Here is a 14,098-nt window from a genome sequence, read left to right on the forward strand (position 1 = left end):
AAAACAATGGATCAACACTCATTTTACAGACCTTTACAGAAAAGTTAGATGTTTGTCTATAATAAAAGCTGCATTCTGAGTCAAATCTTTTCTGTTTCACAATCCTGAGTAAAATAGAGCTTGTTTAATCTTTTCATAATGCCACATTAAAAGGCCATATTTAAAGGAGAAAGAATGAAATTCACTTGCATTGTATGACTCAAAGTGCAAAAGGAAAGAAACGCAATTCATTCAGAAGTTTTGCTGTTACTTAGTCCACAATGTACTCTGCATTTACATGTGTTCTGAATGCAGTGAATGAATATTTCCAAAATCTTGCTATAAGCACAATATACAATGCAATACTCTTAGCTATAGATTAGAAAAAAAGCTATTTAAATTGTTGGTTTCAAAGACAGTCTTTCATCCTTAATCACAGTCTGAATTTCCTTTCTTTTGTCAATTTACCATGGACCCAGAACCAATATTCATATTTTCCCCTGTTCTTAATTACAGACTTACTGGATTTTTCTTTTAAACTACTTTGGACACTGCAGTTTGGATGGAAGCAAATGTTCTGTTTGTATGACTGACTAAATGAAGAGAGAACAGAATAGAAACAAAAATAAAAGCATGATGAAGATGCCAGCTAGTAGGTTTATTATGTTATGTGCTTTACAGATGTCATAGATGAAAGGGAGTGTTTGCTTCATGATGAATCTGACATTTTTGAGAACTGCATTAATAAGGTTTGGCCATATTCCAGAATAAGCAGAACTCTTTCTGGAGCGTCTATCACAACTTTGCTTTCATTCTCCTACAGCACAAGAGGAAGTTGTTTCTCTCTTGAAAATCTAACATACCCGTTACATCTACCCTTCTTAAAGTATAACATGGCTGTGGACGGTCTGATTTGAATCGCATGGCCAAGCTTGAAGAGTTGTCATACTTTCATAGGTAAAATAAACCCATTTAAAAAAGATTATATGCCTCTGCATTGTAGTTGTGTGTCATCAATTACAGGATTACAGTGAGATTTTTTTTAAATTATTAAATTATGAAATGTTTACTTGAGCAATAGTTGTGGCTAGATGAATACTGTATGGTGCAAAATCTGACTGTTACTGGATGTTTTAAAGAAAATAATTTTGACTGTGAAAAAGCTTACACTGTGAAATTTTAAACAGCTGTGAATGAACAGACATCATACAGTGCATTATAAATGATGAAAAACTTATTTTCAGCATTAATGTAGCATTAAGCTATTTCAAACACATCATAAGAAGCAAGCTTGAATGAGGATGGACAATCATTTACCACATATGAACATTAAACACATAGAAATACAAGATGGCTTTAGCCTTCAAAGTTGCAGAATCCTGACACGCATCAAAAAGATACAAAACTCATGACAATACACGTGAAGATAAACAGACTTCAGTAGCTGACTACCCACTTACCAAAACACAGCCAAGATGACTGTGTGATCAATTGACTCCATGAAGAAAATAAATTATTATACAAAGACTTGATGATAACCAAAGCACTTTGAAAAAATAGGACTTCAGTATCTCAGTCTTTTCCTCATGGCTGCCTATACTGAAAGTAAAGGAGGGTAAAAATGGAGAGGGACATTCTAACCATAAGAGAACACAGATGATCACTGTATGCCAGCTACAAAAAACCTATTCCTCTGACCTTGAGGTAGTGAAAGGTGACTAATTAGTCTTCTCTGCTTTGAAACCTACAGTTCACTGTCCTTGGGGCAAGCAATGTGTGGCAATTTATCTCTGCATTTGTTAGTAGCTTGAAAAATGAGATGATAAGACATATCTAGGTTTGCGACTAATGTTCGTGTGCTTGCAAGAGTGTCTTACATTGTCAGGTATATTAACATAAAGTTAGTTTCAAAATCATCAGGGTATGCCATAATGTAAAAACAGTCAGTGCAGAAAATGCCTTTCTGTCTGCAAAATACCCTTGAGCAGTATATTCTACTACTTCTACAGGATAGCCATTGCAAAAAGTGAATGCAGCTCTTCCAGGAGGTAATGAAAAGTCAGACAAGATTTCATTTAGCAATTACACCTGCAAACGCTTACTTTGAAATCTTTCACATGATGTCAAATGCTGGTGGTGTCAAGAATAATAAGACAGTTCAGAATAGATTGAAAAAGGTCATGCAGGAAAACAGACGTTGCTAATGATATAGTCACATGTCTGGGGATATGAACGTTTTGATAGTGATTTATTTTTGAGTGAGGCACATGTTATGCAAGCTGTTCAAGTACCAGTTCATGGGTAAATACCACTCAGAATGTTGTTAAAGACAGCCTAATAATGGTGACGTGAATGATTAACAGCAGGTCCTTGGGCCTTTTTTTGTTACAAGTTGAAAATAAGCGACCACTTGAATTTCTAGTGTCTTATGAACTATCAAGTGACTGCTGTAATCCCCTGTAAAGCTGATATAAATCATTGCCTTAAGCTGAAAGATCTGTGAATAGAACACAGGAGAGATAATAGCATTCTTCTTATGATTTATTTTCATTTTTTGATTGATTTTTTGATTCAAAATAAAATAGAAGCCTTTGAATGCTTTAAGTGTGTGCCTTTTAAGTGTAAAGGTTAGGGTATTTACTTGGATGATAAGATTCAAAACAGGTTTTAGTCTACACTGAAAAATCTCTCAAAATGTCTTATATCTGCAGGTCAGCACCTTGAGCAATCAGCCTAAGATAACATTTTCACGAACATAGGGAAACAGTGCAATACAACAAAAAATGTTCTGACATAAAATGAGGTCACAATTACTTCTTTCTGAGCACATTTTTGTCTCAGAGTCTCCACTGTGATCTATTTTTATCAAAACACTTTCAGAAGACCTCTAAAAGTTACAGCCAGTATACATTTCCTGGCAAGAACTTTTTTTTCTTTCAAATGCAGTAAAGCAAGAGTTCTCTATCATATGGTTTAATAGTCCAGAAAGAAACAAGTCTGATCATATTTACTGTCAGTAGGGCATTATACTTCCCTTCTTTTCAATTTTAGTTGATTAAGACACTGAATTATAAAAGTACATAAATGAGATTTGTTAGGATCCAAGAAACAGCTACATGATCTGCTTCTATTCATGTTCTCAAAATACTTTCCGAAACATTTATGATCATAGGTTCTTATGACTAGGATAAAATATCCTTCATGTGCAGATGATGGCACAGCAAATTTGATCTCAAAAGTTCTCTTCAGGACCTCAAGCTACCAGACAGTATCAACACACCCAGCTTGCATCACTCAATGCACCATAACTTGCATTTCACTCATATGTGAATTATTACCCATGCATGCAGTTCTATTTTGAAACACAATGAGAAATGACAGGTGCAAGTATTAAGAGATATCTTCAACCAGATCTTCCAAAGCAGCTTCACGTTTCAGTTGCTAGACTGTTTGGATGAATCTCTATAAATTTAAGCTGAGGAATAACTAAGGAGACAATTCTCTGTTTGCCAGCTGTATAATTGCAGTCTTAAGGGAAAATAAACATTAAACCAAGGCAGATAAAGATGTTTATCCTATTAAAGAATCACTTCTATAGAAATTGTTTAGAACTTGAAGGCAGTTTTGCTAGTTTCAGTAAGGTACAAGCTTGTGCAGGTACTTGTCTTAAGGCAATAATATAAATTATTGAGCCATCTTACTTTCTCTGTTCAGTGACAGTCAGGAGGATTGAATGGAGATTATGACCAAGACAATGTCCAGTAATTTTTCAGTGACAATTAAAGCGGGTTTCCGAACTTGCCAACAGGTCTTAACAGCACAGGTAAAAAGATATGAATGAATGAAGTGCTTACACAAACAAAAAATATACAAAAATGCACTAACAAAAAAGTTTTTTCTTCACCTCATTATCCTGATTTTTACAGCTTATGTATTATAAGCATCCTAAGATTTTCTTCAAAATTACAAATATTTTGTGACCTTACTGTCTCCCAATTAGGGATGACCAACTTATCCCTGAATGGTTTTAGAAAAGCAGAAATAATATCTTCCATTAACAAATCCCTGTGGGTTGGCCACCTGAAAAATGAGTCACAAACCGTTAAACTTTATAGAAAGAATAAAACATACATTAAGGTTTTCCAGAGAACATGCTTAAATAGACAAATCAAACAAGTCAATTCCTTAAATTGTAGGCAGACAGAAACTTCTTGACTGGAAAAAGCAATGAGAAAATTTGTCTCAGTGACACAGGTTTTTAATATCTAGAGAAATCATCTGCCATGCACATTCAAAGTTCAATTACCCAAATATACATTGAATTTATTGCTTAGTTTCACTGCATTTTCAAAGCATTTTGTTTCAACAGATTTTCACTCAGTAAAAATTCAGTAACCTATTTCCAGCTGTATTGCAGTAACTGAAAAAATAATTTCATTATATTGTACAGGGTGAGGTGAAATACACAAGAACTCCTTTAACTTCTGCTGTTCATGAATACTGTATAGTAGTTTTGCCATCTAAATGTCTTCCTCTTTCCATGACTAACGTAGTGGCTCAGTTCATATTGACAGTAAGTGAGGATTTTGTCTCAAGGATTCTACGTCTTCTAGGTTGTAGGTTATTAGGCTTATTTCAATACAAAGGGGTAGCCTTTTGCTGCAAAAACATCACCACATCTTGCCATAATCTGATTTCAGGAAAGGGATTTATCAAACCAATCAAATATAAATCTAACAAAGACACATACTGGCAGACAATATTTCAGCTGTTGTTGACCTTATTTCCCTTCAGGCTTCGGAAATGAGTGTAAACTTAGAGTGGCATTTCTGTGCCTTGACTATTACAGGCAAATCAAACTAAAATTTAAATATCTCTGGTTTGTATTTACAAAAAATTTGCTTATATTTATTTTTTTCCTGATAATGTTTTGATAATTATCTTGTCAGATTGTTACACATGCCAAAGAAAGATTTTTTGGTAGTATAATCACATGATACACAGCATAAGTTCTCCACAATATCAGGCAGTAAAGTGCTATTTTTTTAATACACACTTTTTCCTCTTTCATATTTTTCTGCTCTTATATGAGCTGCAATAGCACTTTGCTAGAGCTACAGCAGATATATGGCATATGAGAGATTTGCCTTTTTTCAATCAGATAGACACAAAAAAACTCTGGAAGCTTTAGAAAAAGGAAAAATAAATATAAAAAGTGAGTGGAAAAATGGACTTTAAAATATAATAATTTTCTTTAATAATTCTCTATAATAATTTTCTTTATTAAGATTTCTAAGATATTCTAAGATATTAACAATTAATGGGATCTTCTTGATTTATTCCTACAAATTGCTATTACTTACTATTTTTCTAGAATCTTAAAATTCTTCAGCCTTTGCAATCTTTCCTATCATCTTGATCAAGAGATTTCTTAACATCAGACAATTACTGTTATGTCACACAGCAGATCCCTTGAAGCTCCTCTGTGCATAATGAGGACTACAGTAGACATACACTGTGACAAATGAAATGATAAAGCTGCATGGCTTGATTAATGTCTTGATTATACTGGAATAGTAGGAAAAAATGATTTCACTGTTTACCTTTCTTTCCAATCAACTATTGTGCAATATATTTTAAAGCTTAATTGTTTAACTTGTCATACAAATCATGTTCTTTTATACTTGATAATAAATTCATAATTATTCCTTCAATCTAAGATTTCTTTTACTGTCCAGTTATATAAATATGTGTGTGACAAAGAGAGTTTGTCATTGACATCAGAAAGTCTGGTCTTTTTTTGCACAGGGAAACTGCTTTTAGACACAGGTAGGCACAGACCACTGCCAAGAGGAAAAATTGCTTAGCTGCAAGTGATTTTCTTTGTCTGGAATTGTCTTCCCATATGCAAACTCTATGGCCAACTTCTGAATTGCTGTACTTGAAACTGTAGGGTAGTAAGGAAACAAATCACGTGGAATAGAGAAAAGATGCTCTGAATTGACATGGGAACTCTTGGTTCAGTGAGAGTTGAAAATAATATGACAAAATGGGTTTAGGGATACTCTTTGTTCCTGTTAACTAGACATGTTTCAGATGAGACTGAAATTACAGAGAAGGTGAAAAGAGATGTTAGTCAGTTACACTCCAAAAGACTTTCACGATAGTTAAATTGTCTGTTAGTGTCACACATAAGGATTGTGCATGATTTAATGTGCCATTTGCAAAATGCATACAAAAACTGGTCCTTGTTTTCTTCTCAGGGGCACTCTGGCAACACCTAGGGATTAGGCAGCAAAGAGAGGGAAGGAGAATGGACACTTTGTTTGTTTGGCAAAATATATAGTGGCCTTGAGGCTTTAAAGAATGTAGGAGCTGATATTCACACCGTAAATGGCATCACTTCTAATTCAAATATCTTGGAATACTAGTAAAAAAAAGTTATAATTCAGCAAGAGCGAGTAACAAGATAGCAATCTGCAATAAATGTCCTTGCTTTACTATTCAAGAATAACAAGACATCTCAGTGAAAATACTAAGATTCACTTTTTTTTCATTGTGTGAAGAGTTATTTAAATATGGGCAATCATCCCATTCCTTAAAAGAGTTAATGGACATTCAGACAATGAAAATAGGAAGAGGATTTTGAAAAATTATTTACATTGTCATTCATTCTGTAAAAATTAATATCCTAAATGCAACCTCTCGTTACGTGTATACTAGATTTCACCAAAGCTATAAGCTTTTCACCTCTCTCTATGATCATCAGTTTGAAACTTCAAAGCTCTTAGTGCAATATAATAAATGTGGTTTCACAGTAGTGCAGTAGGGTAAGCGCAAGTCGGAAACAGGACTTGGGTTTATGTCGTCTGCTAACAATGTACAGAGAGGTAATTCAGTGTTCAAAGGAATTACCTACTGCCTGAAATCAAACTCCATTCTGTCTGCACTTGGCAATAATAAATGTGATTTTCAGTGTATCCTATGACAAGTTAATTCTGCGGTAGTTGCAGACACCTACCATAAGAGTTCTTGCTTTGCTCCAATATGAAGGAGTGTAACACTTAAAGTCTATCATCATAAGAAAATTGCAGTTTTGTGATTTCAGTCAGTCATAAATGGCCCACAGCTGATTTAAAATCAGAATTTAGAAAACAGAAGGGCATAGAATATAGATAATGGGAAGGAAAGGTAAGGAAGAGAAGGGAAGTGCCGGAGAGGACAAGACAAGTATTGAGTCTCATATATTCCAGGTGAGTTGTCCAGGTGGATTGTAGGTGGATTGTAGTTTGTAAGAAAAGCGTGTATCCTCTCAAATTTTGGCTGAGAGGTAGACAGGTAGCACTAGTCATACTTTTTGAACCAGGTAAAACATCTAAATTGCCAAGCTGTGAATGTCACTGGACCCTCAGTGTAAACTAAGCGTCAAACAGTAGTCAAATTTATTCACATAGAAATATGTAATATATTCAGAAATGCTGGCTTATAAGGGTCTTTTTAGCATTAAAATTTGACACTTTGGAAATTCTGGAACCTCTGAAGCTGTGAAGAGATTTTAAGGATCTAAACTTTGGATTTAGACATCTAAAATGGTAATTATCAGTGAAAAACCTTTGTCTCAGTAGTCTTATCTCTGTCTTATTTTAAAACATCAAAAAGTCTTCAAGAAAAATAAATTCTAGCACTCTCCTTTAGGGTGCTGTGATCTTTGAAAATATGTTTACATATTCATTTGAATTGATTTCACCATCTGTTCAGATACGAGTGGCTGCAAAATGATGATCTGCATAATGATACTTAAAGTTTCCTTCACACATTGGAAGCTTTCATTACAAAACCATCTTTGGCTGCTGCCCTACAAACTAGTGGAGTCACTCACCGAGAAGGGTATGAAAACTTTTTAAAACTGTTTTTTTTAAAGGTCTTTAAAAGCTGTGAAAAACCTGAATACATAATGCAGTTAGTCTAGCTCTTATGTTGGATGCATTTGCATGCAGTGAAGTAAAAAGCATGCTTAAATTCAGAATATATGTTCCTTAATTTGAAATAAAATGTTCATGATTACACAGCTATGTGAACTATTATAGAAAACATCAAAAAGGTGTTTATATAGAGATTATATAAATGTATAAAGGATATTTGGAGATCCTGGAATTGTTTCACTTGAAAAAAATAGTGATGTAGGATGTCCTGGGTGGTTTTTACCAACCAATAGCCACAGTAACTTACTGACCTGTCATGTTTCAGAAGGTTTGTCATGAAGTGACATGCAAGATGCATGCATGTTGCCCTGGCATTTCACGCAGATAATCTGTGAATCGTGGATCAAAATTTAATTTTATAATCCTCTACCTTTTAATATGAAAGTGTTAATTTCAGGTGATTTAACTTAAGGATAAGATGCAAAAGCTGATTTTGGATTTGATTTCCACTTTGGAGATTTTGAACTATGCTGAAACCCTCTGACTTTCATTCTTCCCAATGCATCTTTTCTCTCCTTTTACTTCATCTATGACTTGCTCTAGATTCATGATCAGATTTTGCTAGCAGAGCTATAGTTTCCAACTTCTTAACCCATGAGTGAATATTCTGGTGTTTGGTGATGAGTAGGCAGGGCAGGCATACATTTCCCACTGAAAATGCTGAGCTAAATAGTGCCCTGCTGTAGTAAGAGGACTACTTTGAAGAGCCTTACAGAGTTTGAAGTGATTGTTGGGAATGCAACAACAACAAAAAAAGAAAATGTGCCAAGGAGAAGCAACAGGCAATTTCATTTAGCCAAAAATTTAACGAAAATGTTAGACAGCATGAGGTATCACTGTCTTCATAAGAAGCAGCCTTGGCTTTTTCTCAGCCTAGCAACTAATTTCTGCCCTTGGGTGACACTGAACAAGATGCAAGAACTCATCTGGCTTTATTTTTTGTTTTTCTTCTTGATTTAGTTCACCAGTTAACTATCAAGTCATGGTGAAAATCTGATGTGGGCAATGCCCATCCTCTCAGAGAGTGTTTGTTGGTTTTGTTTAGGGAGGGACTGCCAAGGTCTAAGTGAAACTTAAAACTGAAAAAAATTCTGAATTGATTTTTGTATTGAAATTGATGAATATCTCACTCTTAACAGCTTGGGTTTTCCCAGCAGATACCATTTTTGCAAGCAAATGTCTCAAACATGGTAAGGCCTTTATTATTCGTTTATAGGGAAACATTTCTGTGTCACTTTAGAAACATCATCATTCTAGCAGCCAAGAAAGTTTTGTCTCGATGAAGACTATAAAAAATGGTCAATGGGTTATTAAAATGGTCACCAACAGAAGCAGAATAGTCTCAGGCATAAAAGGGTGCAGAATAATAACAGGAAATTTGTTATTTACAGTCTACACCTTTTGGCTGTCTAAAGGTCAAGTTTATAGTCTGAGTTTAACCAAACAAGAAATTTAAGAGCCCATTACTGTATTGGACATAACTGTCAGGGTTTTAGTAGTGAAGGTGAACAGGGGGAACCTGTGTAGGAGGGTCCAGTTGCTGCCCTGTGCCAGACACAGCCGCTTCCAGCCACCTCCACAACAGAGAGCATAGATTTACTGCATGCCAAAACTGAAACAATGTGATGAGTTTATGGTGCCTCTGTGAAGACGTGTAACTATTGATGGTAAACACCAAGAAAAGAATACCAAAGGAGGGATGGTGGACAATGGAGGAGATGTAAGAGACAACACGGGGGCAGGGGCAAGAGAGAAGCAAGAAATACACCAGGGCAGGAGGGATGCTAGAGCAGGAAAATTGTCAAAGCAAACTTAACCTTCCTGAGCAGGGCAGAAGCAAAAGATAAACCTGAGTGGGGACAGGGAGGAGATCCAGGAAGAGGAATGACCACAGAGGCACTGCAGCCGGTGGAGGAACCCACACTGGAGCAGCTGAGTAGGAACCACAACACACTGACCCCCATCTCCTGCTCCACACGTCGCCTCCCTGGAGGGATTGAGTGTAATCTGCAGCGAGGAGACTGGAGACTGGGAAGGGGAGAGGACATGTGTCCAGATGGAAGCAGAGATGTTTTCCCTAAGTGTTTATTTGTTTATTTTTTCAACTCAAGAATCCGTAATGAAACATTTGCTAATTGGCAATAAATTGATTTAATTTCTCTAATTCAAAACTGATTTTGTCTAAGAGATAATTACTGAGAAGATTCTACACTTAATTTTTCTGCAGAGAGATCAGAAACTATTAATTTTTTTTTTCCTTGAGTATCAACTATGGTGAATGCTACTTACCTAAGTAAGCAGTATATTTCTTTAGCTATTTTAAGATCAAGCACCTATGACAGCATTACTGTAATTCTGAATTTGTGAAATACATTCAGCAACTCTTTGATCTGATTTAATCAAGCAGACAGAGGGAGGAAGTTTTTTCAGAAAATAAGTAATTCTACATTCTCTCTAGTTATTCTAAGATATTGAACAGAAAAAAGATAAAAGATTGGGGACTAAATTTCCTTGTGCTTATATAAATGCTGAAATTGACTGAGGCTACATGGGCATGGTCAAAAATTTAATTAAGTTAACTAAAGGTGTGAGTTTAAAGTAGATTACTTAACCCCATTTACTACTCATATGAACATGTTCATCCAAAATTTAAATGGAATAATTGATTTGGTGCAATTCACTTCAAAATACATTAAGCTAAACCGAACTGAACTGAACTCCTGTGACTCTGACTAAGCATCACCACACAGAGGTTTCATGTAATTTAATTAGTCCACTTCAAAGGCTAATCCACAGTAACTTTGGAACGTCTTTGGATACCCTTTGTGAAGAGACAGGATGGCTCAAAAAAGTAACAACTCTTTGTTATCTTTTTCAAGAACCTCGTTCAAAGTTTATCCAGACTGATTATAAATATTCAGCAATGTGAGTGTTTCACTGATCTACCTAGAGGGTAAATCAAGGCTGAAAAAAGTATCACCATGGTTGATATTAGCTCACTTAGCAAAGGTCAACAACGTAGCTAATGGCAGAATAAATTGTTGTTTCATGTACTTCCAGGACAGAATTAAGGGAAGCTGACAAGGCAAGACTCAGAAGTGGTGCATTGCTGCTGAATGCATTTGATGGGGGAGACGTGACTCTTGCCCATTTGTTAGGACTAAATATTTTCACATATTCAAGCAGAATAGTCCTAAAATATAGAATTTAGAGCACTTGATGGAATCTGGGAGAACACATTTGAAGTTCTGTGGGCAGCTCAGGTAAAATGGAAATTTGAGCCTGGGAACACCACAGTGAATTTCTATGTCCTTCTTGGTGGAAAAAAAGCATATTTTTTTTTAAGAAGTCCCTGAAATCTCATACAAAATAATTTCCCTCTTAGTCATCACTGTGTGTCTATCTGTTTGTCTGTTGTAACTAATTAGATTTCTTTCTTCATTATATTTGATCAGGTCCCTTGATAACCAGTGGCTTAAACAATTTGACAAGTAGATAAGCCACTTTCTTGTGTGTGTACATGGATGTGTGCTGTACTTCCAAAAATCTTACTGAATCAGTGAAAATGAAGCAGTGGTAGTGATTATTCAGATCAATCACTATAACTTGACAGAGTTCAACTTCTTTGTTTAGTTTCTCTTTAATTGCAGCTTAGTTTTCTGAAAAACACTCAAGTCAAACTCTGGAAATCAAAGTCATTTATCTGAAGTTGTATTTGTCATACAGAACAAAACTGTCAGCACCAAGCTTCCCAGATGAACAGATATCAACTGACTAATTTCTGCTTGCATTCAAAGCACAGGTTAAATACATTGTCCTTCTCTGATATTATCTCAAAAGTAATTTTTCTTAATGATCAAATTCAGTTATTTAGAAGATTTCAGTTGTGACAATACAGCAGGACACATCAGCTTTTCTCTTGCTCCCTTAACAAAAAGCACTTAGTATTGTTCCTCTATTAGGATATTGCTCTGTGAATACTGAGTCTCATGAGAAAATCAAATACTTTTTCTCTTATGGAAATCACTGGAGATTGCTAGTGAGTATCACAACACGAAACAGACTACAGGCTCATAAAATTGTAAATAATTTTACCATATTTCTTTCTATTTGTAATGTAATATTTCACTGCAGTTCCTATTTCACGTAGATTTCTGGTTTGGATCCTGACCACTTCTCATCTAGAAGTTTAAACTGTGCAAAATCCCATCAAAACCAGGTACTGACAAGTGTCTTATTTTTCTACATTTCCTTCTTTCTATTTCTACTGGGAGAGATGGATGGAAAAGAGAGGAAGTGGGAAGAAAATGCAAGAGAAAAAGAAGTTAAATACTTCTACTAGTTCACAAATTCCAATGCCATAAAAATCAGGACAAGCAGTTACATTCACACCCAGAGCTGTAATTATAAAAAAGATTGAAATTCAGAAAGGTCTGGATATAGACTTCTAGTTCAGCACACTGTAAATATAAAGCTGCCTCTATCTGTACTCAGTTAGATTTTAGGCCATAAAGAAGAAAAAGCAAACAACAGAACCAAAAAAATCCAAAACCCAAACCCACAGAAAATACTCAAACCCAAACAAAAACCTAAAAAAACCCCCAAACAAACCCACACAAAACCCCAGTTACCATAAAGTATAGACAGGATGTTGTAGCAATGATTTCATTCAGGTTCATTTCTAAAATTTAGTTCTAATTGTCAGGGAGTACAGTAGTAAAGGTATACACAGTGCTGTCAGTGAGCATGAATCTTTGAATTAATTGGTGTGTACTCAAAAAACAGAATTCTATTTTAAATTTGCATTAACATAGGCTTTTGTTTTTAATTCTATATAACTTCCTCAGTGATTTCTGTTGCCAACTGAAAACTGAAGGCAGATGTGTGATTTCAGAAGCTGGCAGTATATACCCAATGGATTTCCTACATAAATATTTTACAGAAATCGATTGTATGAACCAATAAGAAAAGATGTAAGGTGCTACTAGATTAAAATTTTGGAATGCTAGCATTCCAATAACATCAAAGAAAATGATGAAAATGAGGGTTTATTTCTTGGGACTGGTAGAGAAAATAAATCTCTGGGTAACCAGGTTGATGAGATTATGAATGAACTAAGAATTATGAGCATAAAGACTTTTGGAATTCTTGAAAAATCTAAAATTAATGTTTTGCCCAATTCTCTTTGTCAGGTTGCTTGCCTGAAATTATCAGGCCAGAAGAAAAATGAGGATGACATTTTAAATCAAAATTTGCACTTCTATACTGTGTTGGGTTTGTGTGTGTGGCAGGGGTGTTTGGTAGCAGGGGAGGGGTCTACAGCAGTGGCCCCTGTGAGAAGCTTCTCAAAGCTCCCTGGCTCCAAGTCAGACCCAACTCTGGACAAGGCTGCGCCTCTGCAATAACGTATTTAAGAAGGGGAACCTGAGAGCGTGAGGAGTTGCGAGGGAGACACCTATGCAAACATCAAGGTCAGTGGAAGAAGGAGGAGAAGGAGGGGGAGGTGTGCTACAGCAGAGACCCCCCTGCAGCCTGTGGTGAAAGGGCAGGCTGTGCCCCTGCAGCCCATGGAGGAGATGCCCACCTGCAGCTCATGGAACACCTCAAGCCAGAGCAGGTGGTTGTGCCCAAAGAAGGGTGAGACTCTGAGGGAAGCTCGCACTGCAGCAGTTTGTCACTGTGAGGACTATGACACATGGGACGAACCCACCCTGGAGCAGTTTGGGAAGACCTACAGTCCATGGGAAGGACTCGTGTCAGAGAAGGTTCATGGAGGACTGTCTCCCATGAGAGGAACCCCACACTGGAACAGGGGAACAGTGTGAGGAGTCCTCCTCCTAAGGAGGAAGGAGAGGTAGAGACAACAGGTGATGAACTGACCGCAACCCCCACCCCCTGCCTCTTGCACCACTGAGTGGAGGAGATATAGAAATCGAGCAAAGCTGAGCCTGGAAAGAAAGAAGGGGTTAAAAGGTGTTTTTAAGATGTGGTTATACTTCTCACTGTCCTACTCTGTTTGATTGTTAAGTGGTGGTGGTGTTTGAGTTAAATTGATGCTCTTTTTCTTCCCCTAAAGAGTCTGTCTTTTGCCCATGACCATAATGGATGAATCATCCCTCCCTATCCTTATCGCGATT

This window comes from Strix aluco, chromosome 1, assembly GCF_031877795.1.
Source record: "Strix aluco isolate bStrAlu1 chromosome 1, bStrAlu1.hap1, whole genome shotgun sequence".
In the NCBI taxonomy this organism is placed as follows: Eukaryota; Metazoa; Chordata; class Aves; order Strigiformes; family Strigidae; genus Strix; species Strix aluco.